This window comes from Pan troglodytes, chromosome 4 (genome assembly GCF_028858775.2).
Source record: "Pan troglodytes isolate AG18354 chromosome 4, NHGRI_mPanTro3-v2.0_pri, whole genome shotgun sequence".
NCBI classification, from domain to species: domain Eukaryota; kingdom Metazoa; phylum Chordata; class Mammalia; order Primates; family Hominidae; genus Pan; species Pan troglodytes.
Genome location: NC_072402.2, coordinates 144,020,158 through 144,043,899, shown reverse-complemented (window position 1 = coordinate 144,043,899; position 23,742 = coordinate 144,020,158).

The window sequence follows — 23,742 nt, the reverse complement described above, 5'->3', positions numbered from 1 at the left end:
GCCATATAATTCAGGAGTCATTGTCGAAACAGATCAATGGGTCTTGCACATGATAACAAGCTTTCACCCGCAATTGAGAGCTGGGGAGTCTGTGCCTCTCTGTAGAGCAACCTGGACCGTGAATGGCAAATCACCATTCAGCCCTCGGTGAGAGGCAGCACTTTCCCTTTCAAGCCCAGCCCTGAAGCAGCGGAAAAGGGAAGCAGTGTGGCTTTGTGGTTTGATTAGAGGACTGGGCCATTACAACTTCAAGTTCTCTTTGGGCTCTGCCAATGACTTCTCCGACGGCCTCAATGCTGTCTGTCTGTCTCCTTTTTCTCAGCAGTAAAATGGAGACAAGAATGCTAGCTTCTTCCACATAAAGAATACAACCAAATGCTTGAAGACTTTTAACACATCTGGGCATCCATAAAGGAAACTTTGCTGCCCAGAGCAATTCATTTTTTTTTTTTTTTGAAATCACCATTGTATCAGAGGTTTTGTTGCTTCGGAGAAATCTAAGTTTAATGGTTATGTATAAGAAACGGGGCAAGCTGGGCACGGTGGCTCACGCATGTAATCCCAACACTTTGGGAGGCCGAAGTGGGCACATCACTTGAGGTCAGGAGTTCAAGACCAGCCTGGCCGACATGGTGAAATCCCATCCCTACTAAAAATACAAAAATTAGCCAGTTGTGGTGGCAGGCACCTGTAACCCCAGCTAGTTGGGAAGCTGCAGCAGGAGAATCACTTGAACCCGGGAGGTGGAGATTGCAGTGAGCCAAGATTGTGCCACTGCACTCCAGCCTGGGCAATAGGGCGAGACTCAGTCTTAAAAAGAAAAAAAAAGAAAAAAAACAAATGGGGCAAATTGTCTCTTCCCTGTCTCCACTATGACCAAGTAAGCATAATACTTTATATTAATTACATATTAATATTTTCATATTAAAATAAGAAGCTTATTGGAAGTATGAAAATAAGGTACAATAAATGTGTGTTTATAATTAAAGATAATAACTCATTGTTGAATGAAAAAGATAATGAAAGCGATATGATCATTTTTGAAAATCGTGAGCACATATATATGTAATACATTAACATAATAAAAAAATCTACAGGCATATGAAAAATTTTCAGGTGGCTGTCTGTGGATTTTCCACTTCTTCCTTTGGCCTGTCTCTATTTTCCGATTTTTCTACAATGAACACTTGAGTGCTAAATGAATTACTTGAGTGCTAAAAATTATTTTAAAGTAAGTGATGAATATTTTAGAGGACAATGATCTTTGTGAACCTAAATAGAAAATAAACCAGGAAGCTTTTATATTATATATATGGACACGATCCAAAACTGAGTAATATGAAATATTTGTTTTCATTGGAAAGAAGTAAGTAAATCAAGAGGAGCAAGCATTTCCTGACTTGAAGTAGACATGTTCAGAGACTTGGTTAGAAACAATTACCGACTTTTGTATAACATCTTAGAAAACTCTGTCTCTAACTGTTGTTACAGATCAGGTTCTCCTTCTCTGCAGATGATGCAGATTTTAGTTCCAACCACAGACCTGGTTGAAGGTGAGACGGAGCATCTAAATACTCATTTCCTCTTCATATTCTAGTAGCAGTAGACAACCCAGCACCTAGCACCATGAAGTCTCATGTAACGCGAGACTCTCCTGCCAGAACACACGGGCCCATGAATACCCAGTATAAGCCTATTGTGCTAAGTAACATGGAGCCACATGGCATCTCCATCCGTGACCACGGCAATAACAAGCCTATACATGGTGGCTCTCACGGACTGCTTGCTCATACCACTCTAGGGAAGAGATCAAATAAAATACTGAAAGGATAAAATAAATAACTGCTTTTAACCTGACCCCCTCTACTGGTATGCACTCCACTTTTGCTTTGAGATCCAGCCCTTTCTGAGTGGAGACAATTTTGGTGAGCCTGTCAATCAAGAGTCCTGCCCTATTCTGGTTGATGGTGTGACATAGGCCAGGCCCATGCTCTCTACATAGAAACAGGATCCTGAGTGCACTGACAAGACCTGCAGGAGTTCAACCTGAAAGTACAGTCCTGGCTGGGCACGGTGGCTCATGCCTATAATCCCAGCATTTTGGGAGGGCGAGGTGGGTGGGTATCTTGAGGCCAGGAGTTTGAGACCAGTCTGGGCAACATGGCAAAACCCTGTCTCTACTAAAAATACAAAAGCTAGCCAGGCATGGTGGTGTGCACCCATAGCCCTAGCTGCTCGGGAGGCTGAGGGAGGAGAATCACTTGAACCTGGGAAGCAGAGGTTGCAGTGAGTCGAGACCATGCCATTGCACTCCAGCCTGGGCGACAGAGCGAGACTTTGTGTCAAAAAAAAAAAAAAAAGAAAGAAAAGAAAAAGAAGGAAAGAAAGTACAGTTCCTTTATTCCTGCTCCTTCTGAACTGTCTGCTTTCTGTCGTTCCTTGAGATTTTCAGCCTTTCTTAAATTCTGTAAGCTTCTGTATATTTCTAGTAAATTTTTTTTTTGGTTTAAGTTACACTTAGTTTCTTTTGTTACAACCAAGGAACCCAAAGAGATACTAAGCCTCGTTTATGGACTACTTTCCCATCCAGCCCTTGGATTCACTGCAAAGTCACAAGATGACACCAGATAATTGCATGTGCATTTTAAAAATGTGTGCCTGGAGGCTGATGACAAGAGGTCAGAAAATATCTATTATTCACTGAAAATGCAATGAATGCAAATCAATGTGTATTATAATACTCAACTCCAAAAAATAGCACACTTTTGAGATTAAGATGAGTCCCCTCTACTATCATCTGCTATAAGAAGAAAAACATTCTGAAGTGTAACTGATGTAAAATAAGCTGGAATCCTGCAAAACATCCCCCAAAGCAATGATGATGTGGTAGTAGCAAAAGTTTTAGTGACTCCCAAGTAAAGAGATCTGAAATGAGAGAAAGGGATAGAAGAAGCAAAGATGGGGCAACATATACAAACTGCTCTAGGCTGAGAATCAACAGAGCAGATCTGTAGGATGTAATTATGAAGCTGATGACTTCAGGAATTTCTAAACAGCATCACTCTGATTAAGAAAGGAGACAGCGGGCCGGGCGCGGTGGCTCACGCCTGTAATCCCAGCACTTTGGGAGGCCGAGGCGGGCGGATCACGAGGTCAGGAGATCGAGACCATCCTGGCTAACACGGTGAAACCCCGTTTCTACTAAAAATACAAAAAATTAGCCGGGCGTGGTAGCGGGCGCCTGTAGTCCCAGCTACTCGGGAGGCTGAGGCAGGAGAATGGCGTGAACCCGGGAGGCGGAGCTTGCAGTGAGCCGAGATCGCGCCACTGCACTCCAGCCTGGGCGACAGAGCGAGACTCCGTCTCAAAAAAAAAAAAAAAAAAAAAAGAAAGGAGACAGCATTATTTCTCAACTCTCTCTTTCTTTGTCCAGATTCCCAGAAGACAGCCTGGCTGATTCTACCCACTAGTGATTGCCTTCCCCAAGGTTAGGTGTTCACCTACAGTCCAATCACCTGAGGCCTGAGATGGACAGGTTCATGTAATATAAGGAGGTGCAGAGGTCAGCCCTGAGAAAGGAGAGGAGAGTTATGAGAAGTGATGGCAAGAGCCAAGAAAGAGGTATCAGTTTGACCTCTGTAGCAATTTTAGAACAAGAGGGGGATTAGAGAAGAGGTCCCCTGTCAACTACCTGACCACATTATCACCTATAAAATAAGCTTTCAGATAGAAAGGGTCGGGCCGGGCACGGTGGCTCACGCCTGTAATCCCAGCACTTGGGGAGGCCGAGGAGGGTGGATCACGAGGTCAGGAGTTCGAGACCAGCCTGGCCAACATGGTGAAACCCCATCTCTACTAAAAATTCAAAATTGGCTGGGCATGGTGGCAGGCATCTGTAATCCCAGCTACTCGGGAGGTTCAGGCAGGAGAATCGTATGAGCACGGGAGGCGGAGGTTGCAGTGAGCCAAGACTGCAACAGTGCACTCAAGCCTGGGTGACAGGGCAAGACTCCATCTCAGAAAATAAATAAATAAAATAAAATAAAATAAAAAAGATAGAAAGAGTCATGTTAGATCATTCTCAAGGCCCTGCCAGCAATAGAGCATTGTGGCAAAGTTTCTGCAGCTTGAAGATTACTTCGTTAGTACACGAAGAACATTTATTCACAGCACGAATTTCAGTCGGGGCAGGCATATTGTATGGTGACAAATAGAACATAGACTTTGGAATCAGGCTCCCTGAGTTCAATCCTGGCTTACAGCGTACCTCTGGTTTCATGTAAGCTCGCTAATACCACTTTGTATGTCTATCATGAGAGATAAATGAAATCACCGATGCAAAGGACTCATTGCAATGCCTAGAATTTTATTATTATGAGATATAAAAATTCCATTGTGAAGCTAGCAGGGAAAAAATGCATGAACAAAACCATTTCTCTCTTTGCCTGATTTCAGTTTTTAATTTTATCATGAATTCATAATCTGCTATCAACCTTTTGCGACAGAAAATGCAATCTCAGAACTCATTCTTTTTCGCCATGACCTCTTAGGCTAAAATGAAGTGAACAAAGCAGAAATCTCTATTTTATCACAGAAGCATGGATAATTGATTGTTTTTTAAGTGATGAGGGAAAAGCAAGGACGTTTCTCACTAAGCCCTGGTTCACACAGTGAATGTGAACACTGACTCCCTCCCCCACTGCTCCCCCCACCCCTGCTCACACCCTTCCTGCCTCCTGCCTGCTGCTAGTATCTCTCTAGCACTGTCCTAGCTCCTATGATGTACCCTCCCAGGAGTAGCTTCAATAGAAGGAAAAAATACACTTTCTATTGATTTCATTTCATATACATTTATGCTGTTGGTTGGCTGCTTTTATGTTACATCCAACCTTCAGAATTCAGTTGGATATGTCATGTCATGATGCGCAGGAGGCATCGCGGCATCAGAAAGAGACTGAGGCCTGCAGAGAGAGCGCCCCTGGACTTTAATGGGAGCCGAGTACATTCAAAGGGAGAATTTTGCTTTCAGTGTATTTAACACTGCTTGCCTGGAGTTCTGCCTCCACAGGGGCTAACATCTGTGTAAAGACAGCAGGGAGAGGAGCTCCTGACCTAGGCCCTGCTGAGAACAAAGCCAGGACACCTGAGAATTGAAGGGCTCCCATCCTTCAAAGCTTTCCTAAGACAAGCATTGCTTATCATTCCCCTGCATGTCTTGATTGTTTTACTACCTATGCATGCATCACTAAACAATTTATACATAGCATCACTGTGCAAGTTTATAAAGTTGATATAAATGGCATCACATTATATGCCTTCTATTGCCACTTGCTCTTTTTGATCAACATTATGTTTTTGAGATTTATCCACATGGATCTAGTTCATTCATTTTAATAACTGCATAGCATTTTATTGCCCATGATACATTTCATTTCTTGAGTGATGGGTAACTTTGGTGTATGTTATATCCTCTTCTAAACTTTATAGCAGTCTGAAATATTTCATGATTTAAAAAATAAAGTGAGTGCTCTCTTTTGGGTTTTCCTGGATAACATAATGCTTCTGGCTGTTAATGGCTGTCCTAGTAGGCAAGAAAGCACAGCTTCCCACATATCCACATTCCTGGTTCTGTAAGCCTGAGCTCAGCCAGTAATCGTTTTGTAATAATACCTAGTGGTATTATTGAACATTTATGCTATGCCAGGCACTGTGCCCAGTGCTTTCAGAGGGTGATCTTGTTTAATCCTCATAACAATCCTATGGGGAGGAGGGTGTCATTATTATCCTCTGTTTACAGCTAAGAAAACTGAGGCTCAGAAGTTTGGTAACATGGCCAACTTCTCACAGCTAGGAAGGTGCAGAGCCAGGATTTGAAAGCAGGCCTCTAGGATTTGTGTTCTCACAACCATACCATTGCTTCCTAGTTGGGAGAGTGAGGGATGCCTTCGGCTTGGTTTGGATGCTGTCGGTTTGCCTGTTCCCTCCCACAAGATAATCTCACCCAGACACCAATTGTAGGATGGAAATGTAAAAGGAGCACTGAGAATGTAACCTTCATCCAAATCCTTCTTCATCACAGTTTTGATGAAGAAACCACCCTTTCAGATGGTTTAAGATGCACATTAAAATAGTTCCAATAACCAGACACTACCCTAAACCCACTTTCACACCACTGAATGTAGGCATTTGCCCAGCCTCCATCCTTCCAAACAAAGCTCGCTAGGGCTTGGGACCTACCACGAACGTTGGCTGACAGGTTTTTTGGGGCCAGACCTTTAGATCTTTGAGATTTTTCTCTAAATGAGGTTATACTTAAAGTCATTGTCATTCTTATTCTTTTCCCTCTTCACTTGTCTTCCTTCTTTGCTTCCTTTTCTTTAAATTCAAATAGCATTAACATTATTTAAGGTGAGGATTTAAAATATGCCGGTTTCATAGTTCCATCTTAGTATTTTTTTTAAAAAATTTTTATATATATTAGGAGCCTTTAAAACAGATGTGGCCTGGACAACTGAGAAGGTTTGCTTTGACTCTGCTGCAGAGGGAAGGTCCAGAGTCTCGTAGGTCCCACTGTGTGCTGAGAATTCCATCTGATGCCCTGGATAACCCTCAAGCCTTTGCAACAGCCAGACTAAATAAAGACTCTTGAGTGATTCTGAATTCACTATCTGCAGAAGGCCTGTTAAAGGGTAACATGAAGGATATCAGTGCTTGTGTTTGTTTGTTTCACCGTATGTCCAATCCAAATAAGCACTGGCTATGGATGAGTAACCACTGAAAATCGCTGTTGCTCAGCCAAGCTGACAGGTGACACTTCTCAACTGCAACCTTCCTCCAAAACCTACTATTAATTCTATTCTGCAACTGTGCTACCAAAATCCAAACCAATCAGTGTAAAAACAATTAAACCTCATGCCTCTGAAAAATCATCATCTGATTAATCAATCAGACAAGATTGCTTTTGGCCAGGTGCGGTGGCTCACACCTATAATCCCAGCACTTTGGGAGGTCAAGGCCGGTGGATATCTTGAGGTCAGGAGTTTGAGACCAGCCTGGCCAACATGGTGAAACCCTGTCTCTACTAAAAAAACTAGAAAAATCAGCTGGGCGTGGTGGCATGCACCTGTAGCCCTAGCTACCTGGGAGGCTGAGGCAGGAGAATCAGTTGAATCCGGGAGGCAGATGCTGCAGTCAGCCGAGATCATGCCACTGCACTCCAGCCTGGGCTACAGAGTGAGACTCCATCTCAAAAAAAAAAAGAAAAAAAAAAAAGATTGCTTTATAGCCAAGGATCTGATCTGCTGTTTTAATAATTTCAAACATTCTGAGCAAGACTGCTGCTCCTTTTAAAAGACTGCTGTAACTTCAGGCACTTGTGACAAAACCTGGGTGAATTATTAGACAATTTCACGCTGGTTTGCAGAGTGATTAAAACAAGTGGCCTTGAATGATAGCATATGTTATAAAGAGATGGAGCCTTTCAGTTATAAAAGATGTATCAATCAGGGGAAAGCAAATACAAATTAAAGTTTGATGAGCAATTGGATATTAATTGGTACTAACTCTGCTTTTTATGTCACTTTGATATGGAGTGGATCATAAACATGGTAAGCGATACTAATAATGTATATTCACTTCAATACAACTTAATGGCTCCATTTATTAAAGAAACCAATACTGGGATTGAGTTGTGAGTGCACTAGTGTGCACTTTTCCTGTTGTATACCTTCATCTAACTCTTGCCGGGCAGGCTCTCCGCCACAATCTGCAGGGTACATTGCAGTTGGTTAGACATCTAGGAGTCATTGCCTAGTTTTTTCTTTATGCATCAGTTCTAAATTACAGTCAAAACAAACGTAACAGCAAACTAGGGCTTTGTATTTTTTTCTAGACTTTTTTTTGTTTTAATAAGCTGCCTGCTCTTTACTGAATTTAGACAGCAATCTCAAGGGAAGGAATGTCATCTTGTTGTCATTAAGTAGACACCAAGTAGACATCATAGTGTAGACCTATAAATAGCCAAAATGTTTTATATCAAATACAACCCAGTTTTGTCTCAAATATAAAATTACTTTTTTAATTTTAAAAATACAAAGATGACATAATCACTAGTAAAAAAAACTACCTTTTTCAAAATTAAAATGCAAGTTTACTGGATAATCAGTTTTATATTGTCCTTTTCTCCTTTAACAATCCATTTGGACCATTTTTAAATTTTTCTGTTACCTGGATTCATAGCTCAGTTCTGCCATTTCTTTACTATGTGATCCTGGACAAATTACTTAACCTCTCCGCACTTCTGTTTTTCTTCTTTGTAAAATGGGCATAATAATACGTACCTTAAGGATCGTTGTAAAACTAAATGAGACTTTTTTAAAAACATTCTTTAAAATCATTATTTAACACTTAGCACTATGCCTGATAAGTCCTCAAAAAAGTTAGCTATTTTTATTATGGCAATATTATTTATAATTGGTGGGGTCTATTCAATCATATTGCTCTCCTGTAATTTATTTAATCAATTTGCTATTGCTGGCCCTTCAGGATGACACAGACATTTTTCATTAATACCCGGCATTATTACCTTGGGATAAATCCTCAGGAGCCAGTATGCCCAAGAAAACTTCTAGGAAATACAGCTTCTCTTTTCTGCAATGGTTGCCATTACTCAGAGTTTTAGCACAGACATTTGGGAGATATGACACTTTAGCACTACCTTTGAGGCACCCACTTCTGTATAATACACTTATTCTACTAGTTTAGTTTGTTGTTTTGTTTTTAAACCATCCACAATTTGCCTTTGTTTGGGTGAAGTATAGTCCAGTTTAGAGCTAGGCTGAACAATTTTCTTGAGATCCCTGGGAAGACCAAGAAGACATTCTGTTGACATTTGGCAGGTAAGCTTTACCTACTCAACGTGTCAGAACCAAACAAACACTGATGTGCATTTGATTTTTTTCTTGGAAGAAAACCTAACTATGAATTAGGCTAAAGCCTTCAAGCAAAGTATTTCACTGGGCTATTTGCCTCAGAACCTATATTTTTATAGCCTGTCCATTAATTGTGAACAGATTATTTAAAAGGGATGTTTTATAATAATAATATTAATAAATATTAAGGGTGGAAACTAAAAATTAAACCAGGGCAAAGGTTCCACTGTATGTGTATCAACTAGAGGGGACCCCCAGCAGGCAATGAAATGGGGCTGTTTTACAAAGCAAAGGGAGGAAGGAGGTCAGGTGCAGGAATAGGCAGGATCCTGGTGTTTTGAATCTGTTTAATTAAAAGGCAGGTTTGTGTAGAGAATTAGAGAAACAAATCATAGAATGGACACCTTGTGATGTAAGGCCCTTCACAAACAAAAGACATGTGTTGCATCTCCTTAAAACAGGTTTTCCTTTATTGCCACTGATGGATTCCGATGTCATAATTTTCCCTCAAAAGTAAATGGCCTATTTTCAAAATATGTGGAGAGTCTGTGCTCCTTATATCTGATCTTAATTCAAGAAATATATCTAACTGTAGTCTCACAAGAGTCAGTCTCAGAAGAAATTAATGAGGAACATCCATTAATTATTTATGCTCTGAAACAGTAGGTCTGCTAATGTTTCTGCTAATCACCAAAGCTAAACAGATGTATCTTCATAAAGACAATCTTGAAGAACAGAATGAGTATAAAAGAGATACAAATAGAAAAAATATGGATATGTATGGCGATGACAGGAAATAACAGTGAATGCATCACTGCTCCTAAGACAATATTTGTTTAAAGTGCAAAGCATAGTAAAATTGTCAGAGTGAGTTCTGTTCATGATTTCTAGTATTTAAATACTATAGTAAGCAATAATAATAGGAGTTGAATTTATAGGGACTAAAACTAATGCTAGAAAATGAAAAGAATCCTACTTTTTAAAACAGCATTTAGAAAGCTGTCCAATTTCCATAAACATTCTAAAAGCAGCATCTTTCATGGATGTTAAATGAATGGTAAGGTTGTAAATTTTAAAGTCATCATTTACAAATGCAAAATTATTCTAACCTTTATTTTTGCCTCCATACAAATTTGGTCAGAATTAAATCTGTTGGTCCCTTTATGGAGTTGCAAAGATGGTGTTATCACAGCACCCCTTATGGTTCTGTGATCTGCAGTATGGAGTAGTAGTTAAAGTGGAGCCATTTCTGAAACCAGATCATCTAAACATAAATTTTAGCTCTATCATTTACTAGCTTTGTAACTTGGGTAAGTTAACCTCTCAGTATCTTAACTTCCTCACTGGCAAAATGGAATAATAGGAGTACCCACCCCAAAAGGTTATAAAATGGGTTCTTAGGACAGTCCAAAAGAAGTGCTCAGTTTTTGTGAGTTATTATTATTATCAAGATGGCCTTATTATTGTCAATGTATGAGAATGACAATACTGGGTATGTTTCCTAGAATTCACATTTTGTATAGCTGCAGCTTTCACGATGGAATGATAGTGACAGGCTCTAGGTTGCCTCCTAACTCATATTCCTAGTCATGATGTTGTTTCTCACAGTCCTTTGAATAGAATACAATTCCCTTCATAGTCCAAGGGAGATTTGAAGGACGGTTGGTATCAATGTGGTGATCAGTACAGAGGCCACAGGAGACACAGCTTGAAAATTTGGTCCTTTTTCCAGTGTTCTGCCTCCAACCCATGCTGGAGACTGGGGATTAGATCCTTTCAATGGCACTTTTATCACTCAGATCTTTTATCCAAATTGTCTTGGGGGGTGTGTCTTTGCACTTCTTTGGAAAGGTCACCTATGTCCTGCCTGCTGTCATCAGTATATGACATCAGTGATTCTAGAAAGTACTTCCCATTCTGCATGCCAGAATCACTTGGGGAAGTTTAATATATATATTTAATAATATATTTATTGTCCAGGCGCAGTGGCTCATGCCTGTAATCCCAGCACTTTGGGATGACCAGGTGGGCAGATCACTCAAGATCAGGAGTTTGAGACCAGATGATAGGTTTTGTTGTTTAATAAAACACAGAAGTGACACAGAAAGCTTTGGCTGTATGTGGGTTTTGTTTTGTTAGTACAACTAATGGCATGTGGGCTTTGCCCAGCCCTGTGTATTTTCCCCACATTTCATAAGCTACTGTTCAAAGGCAGTGATTCTTAACATCTTGGGTCACTGCACATTTGACCTAAAGAGTGTCATTTATGAAAGATCCGCTGTCATAAATTAGGGTGGATTTGAGGTTATCCCTTTTAATGAAGTCTCTCTCCCTCACTTGCATTCTCTAATGCTTTCTTGCATGGAGAGAAGAGGCAGTTCTATTGCTGTGCATAAACTGGCATCCTGTTTAATCTCTACAGCAGTCTAGGGAGTGAGTGCCACTGATAGTCCATTTAAAAAGGTGGTTGAAATATTCATTTGCTTACCAGAAAAAATCAGGGGTGGGGGGCTATTTTTAGCTCATCATGACCATGTATTGCTCACATGATCATGCAGTACATATCGAGTGGGGTACAGCAAGACCCTGCTCTAGTCTCCAGCGGGCCAATGGCATGTTCTCCTATGAGCCAGAATGACTGTCTCACCTTTCAAGCTAGAACCCCTCGCTGGCACAGGTCCTCCTTCATCCCACAGTCGACCTCTCCCTAATGCCCGTATGCCTTTTCCTCTCTGCCTGCTCAACTGGGATGGCCTCAGCCTTGGACTTACAGGAGGTTGTAGAGGAAATAAAGACATGAAACAACACAAGAACAGTAGATTCCTTTGATATCATCCTCCCTCTTTTCCACCCACCCCCATGAACATACCCCTTTAGCATCAATGATCCCAGAAGCAGCTGGTAGGATGTGAAATTAAAATAGAAATACCACAAAGAGAAGACAGCCTATGACCAAAAACCAAGCTCCCTGTAAGTAGCACATTACCTCATTCATCCAAATGTGGGGAAAATACACAGAGCTGGGCAAAGCCCACATGCCATTAGTTGTACTAACAAAACAAAACCCACATGCAGCCAAAGCTTTCGGTGTCACTTCTGTGTTTTATTAAACAACAAAACCTATAAGCCATGTAACAGGCGCTGTTTTTTGGTCACAGACCAACTGAATTCTAAGAGCTGCTCAGCTGTATGGCAACGTTTAGGTCTTCCTACCCACACTGGCCATGTTTCTATTTCCCTCTCCACATATTCCTGATCTGCAGCACATGCTTATTTGCTGTATTGTCTGTAAAAATGTGTAAGCTCTCACAGAGCAGAATGCAATTAATCTGAAATAGAAACACAGACTCTTTATAAACCACAAAAATGAAAAAAATGTGGGGGAGTGATATATATTTTGATGACTACCAAAACTGGTGATACTTATGTGTCTTGTGCCACATGGTAGCAAAACTTTCTAAGGTGCCTATGCACATATTCAAAATTATGATTTCCAGACCACTCTTTCACTTATCACAAATTTCCTCTCAGGTATTTTTACTCTAGAACAGATACTATCACCTTTAAAAAGCAACATCCAGAACTGCACCTATTACTAAAGTATCTATAGAGTATTTAAATAACAAATAAACCAGGTAGTGGGAGAAGGAAGAAAATTAAGCAGCTATTTTAGAATTTCTCTTCTTCCCAGTGTTGCCAGCCTCTGTTGGGAAAAAGGAGTCAATTTTCATAAAAACCTGAGCACTAAGCTTATGCAAAGTCAACATGTATGGGGAGAAATAGCAAGGATGTTTCCTCTGTGCTTATCATATAATTTATTATCCTCCTGAAACAAATGTGCAGATGACACTCATTTATTCCTGACATAATGCGGTAGGTGGTAAAGTTCTTCAAAAATTGTGTGAGTTGCTTTTTAGTATTACTACCAATTCATGAAGTAGCAATAGCAAATTATCTTTACTCACCTCAAAGTCCCAGTCTCTCATGCACTTTGTAATCTTATTTACAATAACTTTGTGATGCAACTTTGTAATCTTTGTATTCTCTAGTAGGAAGTGCTAGAACAATGTAAAAGTTTGAATGATTACAAAATCCTTACATTTGTTGCCTGAAAAAAGTGTGCTGTTGGCTATAACATAGGCTTACTTTTTCCTGCAGGTGCTTACCCTTTGGGGTGACAGTGGAGTGTTAGAATGGAATCCACAGGTAATATTAAAAAGTCCCCTCCCCTAATATTCCAGATCTAGTCTAGATAAAGCCATTATTAAAAATTTCACACCTGCTATCCTGTTTTGATTTGAAATTTGAAGAACAACTTTGCCTCTGGCTTCTGGGTAGTCACATTAAGTTAATCACTCCAGCAACAAGAAAGAAGAATAAAGCAGAAAACGAAGCAGAGGGACTCCCTGTGAATTAAGCATAGGGCCCCTGACTATCCTGGAGGAAATCTATGTGGCTACCGCCTCCCTTCTTATTAAAGGGGTATCCTTTGCTATAGGGAATGGGATTTTTTTAAAAAAAAGGTTATGAATAGAGAGGTGATATCCTAAGGAAGTATCAAATTGAGATATAAAAACAGCCTCATAGAAAAGTCTTTCTCTGAGAAAATATTTGCAAACCATGTATCCAACGAAGGATTAGTATCTAGAATCTACAAGGAACTCAAAAAAATCACCAAAAGAAACCATAAATAATCCCACTAAAAAGTGGGCAAAGGGCTGGGCACAGTGGCTCACACCTGTAATCCCAGCACTTTGGGAGGCGAAGGCGGGCAGATCACTTGAAGTCAGGAGTTCAAGACCAGCCTGGCCAATATGGTGAAACCCCATCTCTACCAAAAATATAAAAAATTAGCTGGGTGTGGTGGCGTGGCACCTGTAATCCCAGCTACTTGGGAGGCTGAGGCAGGAGAATAGCTTGAACCTGGGAGGTGGAGGTTGCAGTGAGCTGAGATCATGCCACTGCACTCCAGCCCAGGAGACAGAGCAAGACTCCATCTCAAAAACAAACAAACAAAAAAGTGGGCAAAGGTGGCCAGGCGTGGTGGCTCACTCCTGTAAGTGTAGCACTTTGGGTGGCTTAGATGGGCAGATCACTTGCTGCCAAGGAGTTTGAGACCAGCCTGGCCAACATGGTGAAACCCCAACTCTACTTTATTTAATAATTTAAAATAAATGTATAAAAATAATAAAAATTTCTTAAAGTGAGCAAAGGATATGAATAGACGTTTCTCAAAAGAAGACGTACGAATGCCCAACACACATATGAAAAAAATGCTTAACATCACTAATCATTAGGGAACTGCAAATTAAAACCACAGTGAGATACCATACCACCTTACTCCTGCAAGAATAGCCATGATTAAAAAGTTAAAAAACAATAGATGTTGGCGTGGATGTAGGGAAAAGGGAATGCTTATACACTGTTAGGAATGTAAATTACTACAACCTTGATGGAAAACAGTATGAAGATTCTTTAAAGAACTAAAAGTAGATCTTTAAAGAGCTAAAAAGTGAATCTACCAGTTGATCCAGCAATCCCACTGCTGGGTATCCCAAGGAAAAGAGGTCATTTATATGAAAAAGACACTTGCACATGTATGTTTATAGCAGCACAATTTGCAATTGCGAAGATATGGAACCAATCTAACCCATTGATTAAAGAGCTGATAAAGAAAATGTGCCAGATATACACCATGGAATACTATTCAGCCATGAAAAGGAATGAAATAATCTCTTTTGCAGCAACTTGGATGGAGCTGGAGGCCATTATTCTAAATGAAGTAACACAGGAGTGGAAACCCAAAAACCTTATGTGCTCACTTATAAGTGGGAGCTAAGCTGTGAGTACGCAAAGGCATACAGAGTGATATAATGGACTTTAGAGACTCAGAAGGGGGAGGATGATAAGGGTGTAGGGATAAAAAAACTACGCATTAGGTACAACGTACACTACTCAGGTGATTGGTGCACTTAAATTTCAGAATTCACTACTATAGAATTCATCCATGTAACAAAAACCAAGTGTACCCCAAAAGCTATTGAAATTTTTAAAGGGGAAAAAATACCAAGCTAATAAAAAATAAAAGTAAGTAAAGTCTCCCTCTGGTCACTTTAATAGTGTGGCATGTTAGAAGGGAGGAGGGGAAACAAGCACAGATTCATCATTTCCAAACAAAAAGTGTGTCTATTTTCCATTTGTGTGTTTAAAACATTTTTATCTTCCAGGATGTTCAATAAATCAATACATTTGCTTAAATGGTTATAATAGAACTCACTAAAAAAAGAAATGTTGAATAGTTTTAATAATGATTATTTTCAGTGTGTATCATTTGAATGATAATTTTATAAAAGTTACGAGATGAAGAAAATGACAGCTTCCTTTTAAATTTTTTTCTGCCTTTTATTCAGAAACAAAATCCATGAATGACTTGTGAAGTTATTTCACATACTTTGTACTAATGATATATCTATTCAATAGCTATTCTAGTGTCCCCCAAACAAATCTATTCTATACACAAAATAGTTTCATCCAATTTTCTATTTGAATTGTTTTCCTTTGGCCACACTCTATAGCAGAATTCATTGGCCAGCTTTTTTACACAAGTATACACGCTTTACAGAATTTTTTCTTTTTTCTTTCTGTCTCCCAGACTGGAGTGCAGTGGCGCGAGCTTGGCTCACTGCAATCTCTGCCTCCTGGGTTCAAGCAATTCTCCTGCCTCAGCCTCCTGAGTTGCTGGGATTACAGACATGCGCAGCCATGCCAGGCTAATTTTTGTATTTTTAGTAGAGACAGGGATTCACCACGTTGGCCAGGCTGGTCTCGAACTCCTGACTTCAAGCGATCCCACCACTTCGGCCTCCCAGAATGCTGGGATTACAGGCATGAGCCACTGTGCCCAGCCACAGAATAGTTAAGGAAAGGAAAGATCTCATTTTCTATAACTAAGGGATTCACACTAAAGGATTTACTGGGCTGGAGCAGATCATATAACAGACAAGAGAACAGCCAGTAAGGGTGATTCTGAAGTGACTCTCTTAAATAAACACCCAGAACAAAGAGCTCAAGACTAGGGAAGTGTTTATGCTTTTATGTGGTATAAGGAAAACTGGTAAGAAGGGATTCTTTTTTTTTCTTTTTTTTGAGGTGGAGTCTCGCTCTGTCGCCCAGGCTGGAGTGCAGTGGCATGATCTTGGCTCACTACAAGCTCCACCTCCCCGGTTCATGCCATTCTCCTGCCTTAGCCTCCTGAGTAGCTGGGTCTACAGGCGCCCGCCACCATGCCCGGCTAATTTTTTTGTATTTTTTTTAGTAGAGACGGGGTTTCACCGTGGCCAGGATGGTTTCGATCTCCTGACCTCGTGATCCACCCCGCCTGGGCCTTCCAAAGTACTGGGATTACAGGTGTGAGCCACCACGCTCGGCCAAGAAAGGATTCTTGTCTGGAAAGTGAGCCCCTTCTACCATCTTGGGAAGTGATTTGTAAGACTGTTAAAACATGCTGTATTTGAGGCAACTCATGACTACATGCAATGTGTACTTACAACTGCTAAGGATTAGAAAATGTCGTTACCTATAGCTGTCTTTATCTAGTTGATTATCATGGTGTACAGTACTATAGAAATATAGAGGTGCCAACTCAGGTATGCAGTATACCTTTCTCTTTTCTTCAACATTGCTTACACATTTATTTAGGTGATCCCACAAGATTTAATAACCAAGGTAGAAAATTCAATTGCAGTTGAAAATAATTTGAGACAATCTGATGAAGCTTAGATCTGCTAATAGTGATGTACATTTCACAAAATACCTTCAGTGAACTCCCATTTAATGTTCATTGCAACCCTGTGAACATTAAATGGGTACTAATATTATAATGTTCATTTTATATGAGTAAACTGAGTCTTCTAAAGACTAAGAAGGTCAGGTGCAGTGACTGCAGCTGTAATCCTAGTGCTTTGGGAGGCTGAGGTAGGAGGATCACTTGAGCAAGGAAGTTGAGGCTACAATAAGCCATGATAGCACCACTGCACTACCACCAGGCAGCTTGGATGACAGAGAGAGACCTTGTCTCCAAAGAAACGAAAAAAAAAAAGACAAACAAAACAAAAAAGACTAATCCCTACTCACAGCTCACACAAGTAGCAAGAATTGAGATGTGAGCACAGTATCAAGCAATGGTTAAAAGCCCCACTTTGATGTCAGACATAACGTGGTTTTAATTGTTGGCTTTGCTTTGAGACTATCGGTGACACAACTGCTCTATGCCCGAGTTTCCTCTTGCACAAAAAAGGAAAAATAATAGTATACCTCAGAGTTAAATAATAATGTTTAAGAAACTTAATAATGTTTAAGAAACAGCACAGTGAGTCACATAATGAGCAATGACATGGTAAACAATCTTATTTTGAGCATAAGGCTCTACGGACCATTTTATGGCTGAGAAATGCCCAAGGTGTGGGAGATGAGCTACCTGCATCAGCTCTGCGGGCCCTGAGTTCTGCTTGCCATCCCTCTCTCAGGTCAAGAATACTGACATTGGCTGCGCGCGGTGGCTTACACCTGTAATCCCAACACTGTGGGAGGCCGAAGCGGGTGGATCACTTGAGGTCAGGATTTCGAGACCAGCCTGGCCAACATGGTGACACCCCGTCTCTACAAAAAATAAAAAAATTAGCCGAGTATGGTAGCACAAACCTGTAATCCTGCTGCTGGGTGGCTGAGGCACAAGAATCACTTGAACTTGGGAGGCAGAGGTTGCAGTGAGCCAAGACTGTGCCACTGCACTCCAGCCTGGGAAACAGGGCGAGACTCTCTCAAAAAACAAACAAAAAAGAGTGCGGACATAAAAGCACTGCATGGAGGAAAAAAAAAAAAAAAAAGCACAATGAAAATGAAACCATGCTTAAAGAAACCAAGGCTTAATTTTATTTTTTTTTTAAAAAAAGCAAGTATATTGTGATGTAGTAACTTCCACAATTCCTTTTCTAAATTTTCAACAATTTCTTCTTAGCACCATTAAAGTTGTGGTGAAATGAAATGAAAATTAACCAAATAAAAGGCAGAGAGATAGGTTGTTCTTCATTCTCTCTCCTGGTTCTTCATTTAAGTCATTTACTCGACAGTCATTAAAGTGCTTCTGTGTGCAGAATATTTTACCGTCTCATCTGTTTTCTTAATTTCTTATTTATGGCACACACACATACAAAAATCCATGTTTCTGGGCAAGAATGGTAAAGGATGACCTGACCAATCAAAATTCACTGTACTCTCTTTCCTTCCTTCCTTTCCTCTTTTTCTCTTTTCTTTCCTTTTTTTTTTTTTTTTTTTTTTTTTCTTTTTTTGAGATGGAGTCTCGCTCAGTCCCCCAGGCTGGAGTGCAGTGTCATGATCTTGGCTCACTGCAACCTCCGCCTCCTGGGTTCAAGTGATTCTCCTGCCTCAGTCTCCCAAGTAGCTGGGATTACAGATGCCCGCCACCACACCCAGCTAATTTTTGTATTTCTAGCAGAGATGGGGTTCCACCATGTTGCACAGGCTGGTCTCAAACTCCTGGGCTCAAGTGATCCTCCTGCCTCAGCCTCCCAAAGTGCAATTTTTCTATTTTAAGTGTGCTGGTTTTCTTTGGATTCTGATTCATGCAGGCCATGCTGAAAGAAAGACAAGTGAAGCCATCTACTGTTACCACTTCTGCTACCCTAAGTCTATGAAGCATAAAACTGCCAGTGATGATAATCAAAACCTCAAAATGAATAAAAAGGCAATCCTCCATGGTTGTAAAACAGAAGAGGCAAAATATGCTATGTTGTTTTTACAATATTGAAAGTTCTCTGAACACGTCTGAATGTACCAGTTAGGTTCTACTTTTCTTTTTCCAGATAAGACCATTTCTGAGAAATTGACAGGTGTCTATAACTCACAAATAGCTTTCCAAAAATACTAGGATCTCAGTACAGCTTTCCATAAAGAGTTCTTATGTAAGTCCTCACTCTTAAGTAGATTTTAATAATTTACTTCAATCTCTAGACTTTTCTTCAGCTTCATCTAATTTATCAATAATATTCACTTGAAAATTTAAAACAAAGAGTAGATGAAACTTCTTTGACATTCTTGGGGGCCTTGGGAGACCACACAGCACCATTCTATTGAGATGACTCCAAATAATTTCCACATGAATGGCTAAAGTGCAGAAATGTATAATTTATTAGGATTTAAATAAATCAGGGAGAAAAGTGCTTTAAAGTTATTGGTAGAAAATTTTCAAAAAGTAAAGTTATAATTCTAAGAAATTAGGTTTCTACGTATAAAATATAAAATTCTTCCTTCCCTATATTTAACATTTCAAAGCAAAATATGCTGAAAAACTCTTTAATAACATGCATTTTTTTTTTTTTAGCATTCGATCACAGTAAAATTTTTAAAAAACACACGACATACTTCTGGAATCTTCACAGAGGAAAAAAAAGCATACGACACAATCCGATTTTATTTTTAGGGTGAAATACCTTTCTTAAAACATGTGCTGTGTGGCCAGGATGTTATAATCATTCTCTTTTGTCTCAGCAATTTCCCTGATACAATTTTCATATTGGAAATATTCCCTAATGCTACAAAATTTGTCAAGAATAAAAAACTTTTTCATTGAATCTCTTAGAACATGGCTAGTTTTCTCATGGGCTGTCAAAGAATAAAAAGTCCCCTCTTCTTCAAGGCCGCTTACATCTTTTTCTTTTTTCAGATAACTATTACCGTAACAACTACACGTCAATAAACATTTTGAAGTTCTCCAAATAGCAAAAATTAGAAATCCACAAAGATTTGGAATGATGTAAGAAATCTGAACATGTAAAAAAAATCAACTCCCCAAACAGAACAACGACATGAACATCAGTTTTATTCACTGAGAATATACTTTTTTAAAATATGAAATAAACATAACTATAAATGAACACTGCTATTCTCAGCACTTTGTCTAGAAAATTCAGTGTTCTATATGAAAACATCATTAAAGCATGTAAACTTATTTATGTACAACGTGATTTTTTTTAATGCCAAAGTTAAAAGGAAAAAGGCACGAGAAATATTGAAAAACACAAAGATGCAAGGTAGAAATACTGCAAAATTATCATAATTCAATTTGTCACAGGGAAAAAAACATTTAAGATAAAATTGAAAACAAAATAACAGGTTATAATATAGCCAAATTACTGTGAAATGTATCAAATTGGCTGGCTGTACATTGTGGAGGTCACAGAAAATTACTACTTTAAAATGTTCCCCCACAAATTAACATAAATAAACTGTTCTCTGTGGTTTCCAATATGCTACCTAAAAACACAGTGTTGCTCCCCAAGGGAGTCTGGTTCCAATCCAAGGCAGATGAGATAGATGGAGCCAGAATGGCAGTGTTTGACAGACACTAATAAAAAAGACCAGTGACATTCTACAGACTTGGAATATTCTATTTTATTAGAAGCAGTGGAGCACAGAGGTTAAGAACTTGAGCTCCAGAGTCAGACCTGTGTTCAAATGCTGACTCCATCACTACAAGGTTGTGTGACCTCAGGAATGCAACTTTCTCTCTCAAACTGTTTTCAAAGCTGAATAAGGTGGTAAGAACACCTTCCTCAAAGGCTGTGGTAAGCACAGAATGTAGGCAAACTACTCACTCCACTAATTGGGTCACAGTCTGCATTCAGTCCATGAGTTATTTCCTCAAAGTGAGTTGAAAATTATCAATCAGCTTAATTCAAAGTATTTGTTTGGTACCATGGTATTATAAGAAAGTCAGGTTTTATTGCTTAAGGAATTCCAAAAGAAAAGTACATAGACAAGAGGGTAGAAATACTGAAAGGTGTTAGTAACTTATAACTCCATGATGAGTTCTGATTTCACTACTTTGCAGATTTAATGGTTTTCTCCTTTGCATTTCTGAAGATATTGGGATATTCTTATGGACATGTCCCCAATCTTTCTCTTTGCACTTCAGAAACTGGGAAAGGTCAGACATGTACAGACAAGTGACACACTTGCCCAAGAGTAAGAAAAGTGGCAAAGGCAGTTAGTTATGTTTTATATAGGGCTTATCTATTTCTTACATTTCTTATAAACTTATAGGGATATGTTTGAAAAAGGTGAAATTCAATGGCAGAATGTTAGAATATATATTTTTAGATATCAAAATTGGTTCACTTTAAATTGTTGATGGCTAAGGTGAACTCTAAGTGCAAAATTTAATTCAAAGCCAAATAATCTTTTATTGATTTATAGCCCTTAAAGAGTTGTAGTTGTGGGCCAGGCACGGTAGCTCACGCCTGTAATGCCAGCACTTTGGGAGGCCGAGGCGGGTGGATCACAAGGTCAGGAGTTGGAGACCAGCCTAGCCAATATGGTGAAACCCCATCTCTACAAAAATACAAAAAGTAGTCGGGCGTGGTGGCACATGCCTGTAGTCCCAGCTACTCAGGAGGCTGAGGCAGGAGAATTGCTTGAACCTGGGAGGCGGACGTTGCAGTGAGCCGAGATTGTGCCACTGACTCCAGCCTGAGCCACAGAGCGAGACTCCGTCTCAAAAAAAAAAAAAAGAGCTGTAGTTTTATGGACTTCACAGCTTTTTAAAAAATATACAAATAAGTACTGCAGAGTGATTTGAATTGCATAAAATGTAGCACCAATATATCAATATTCCACTCCCTTCCCAAGTAATGACAAAAATATAAAACTGTAAGCAAGTTTAAAAAGTCACTGAGAAGTTGTCTGCTTCTAAAATTAAAAACTACAAAATACCCTTCAAGAAAAAACATCAAGTAAAAAAAAAAAAAAGGAAAAACAGAAGATAAAGTAATAACATTTTATATTCAAAATAGTTTCTACAATGTCACGGCAAGGAAGACAGTGATTTTAAAATGCACTCCATCAGGCAACTCAATAGGCTGTTTTTCCAAACTGTAATTTTGAAAGCCAAATAGTGGGTCCTGACAAGAATTTTTATCTAATAGGATGAAAATATCAGGTGCATATTGGGTAGGTATTGTTTTGTAAACTTCTGTTTCGTGTGTGTATACTGGGTTGCAAAGCAAAATGTGTCTCATTTTGAGTTGCTGTGAAAAAAGATTCAGTCCCTGTTCCAAGACTAAATTTTGCCTTTTGGAGCCCCCTACAGGCTCTAAATGTTAATAACGTAAATCCTAAAGTAAATAAATAGCCCCACTGTTGGAGGGTGGTTCAGAAACTACCATTCAATAATTTATGCAGGAATACATGTTTACATAGATAAATAGGCAGCGTTTGGTCTAAGAACTCAAACTGACTATGTGAGTAGTCTCAATCTTGAAGCAAAATTATCCTCAAGAAAAAATTAATTTGGCAAGGTCTGTATTAGACCTTACAAATTAAATTTAAAATTAGAAGAAATATATCAGTATCTCACAGTAATAGAAGTCTGGAGGCAAACTAAGAATTAAAATCACAAGGACTTTAGAAAACTATTAATAAGACATTCATCTTTATAAGGTTTTTACAAAGGCGTGTTAAGAATTTAATCAACAGAAATGGCTAAGTGCTGAAAAGGCGTGTTTCCGCCCCTATATTTGCCTTCAAAGAATTGAGTAAATTACAATTTTGAACAATCAAGTGCTAAACCTGAACTCCAACTCTACATATTATTTTAAGAACTAGTAGGTCACTATATTCAAACTAGTAAAACTCTATGAAGTTGGCTGGGGGTGGTGGCTCAAGCCTGTAATCCCAGCACTTTGGGAGGCCAAGGTTAGAGGATCACTTAAGATCAGGAGTTCAAGACTAGCCTGGCCAACACAGTGAAACCCTGTCTCTACTAAAAATACAAAAATTAGCCAAGATCATGCCACTACACTCCAACCCGGGCAATATAACAAGACTCCATCTCAAAAAAAAAAAAAAAAAAAACACCTCTATGAAGTGGTCAGAAAACTGAAGTGGAAGTGAGGTCAGAAATTCAGGCTTATCTTTATCTAAAACAAGCTAAGGGGTCTTCTTTCCTTGCTGCTCTTTCACAAAAAATAATTTAATACAATTGCAAAGAAAAAGTAACAGCAATGTTAATCATGCTTATGTTAACGAACACCACTACCACCACCACCACCACAAAAAGAAATGCTTGCAGAAGCCTAAGAGTAGATGGAAACACAAATAACTCACAATCATCCAACACTATTCTGCCCTTGATTTCACCCCATATCAAATTGCCTATCTTAGAATGTTGGAATGGTTTAGTTAACCTAAGGTCAACTGGAGAACAGGGAAGAGGCCAAATGGTAGATGATCCTGTTGAAAGGAGAGATCTTGGCAATAAAACCAATTTAGCATAAATGAAGGTGATTCATAATACAAGCAGTAGCAGTAGATTGCCTTTTTTTTTTCTTTTCTGGGTCAATTTTGGTTGGTCTCTCAAGTTAGGTCTTTGAGACTAAAAATGAACATAAAATGAGCAGCTCTGCACAGCAAGGTAATGTTGGTCCATTTAGTCTAAAGCAACCCTATCATCCAATATCCCCACATGTTGATAAACACAATTCTGTGTTTACGGTAACATATCTAGATCCAGATTTGACTGTATGCTGGGGCTTATTCAAAATTTATCCTTGGCTTTAGCACAATTTACTTCAAAATCAGTAAAAATATCACATAAAATCATTAATTTCTGTTAATGAGAGCTCCATCTTAGTAAAACATTTGATTTGTTCAATAGATATAACTATGTTCAGAATTATGCCTGCTCCCTCCAAAAAAGTCCCAGAACTAATGTTTATTGTAAATATATTTAGGATTA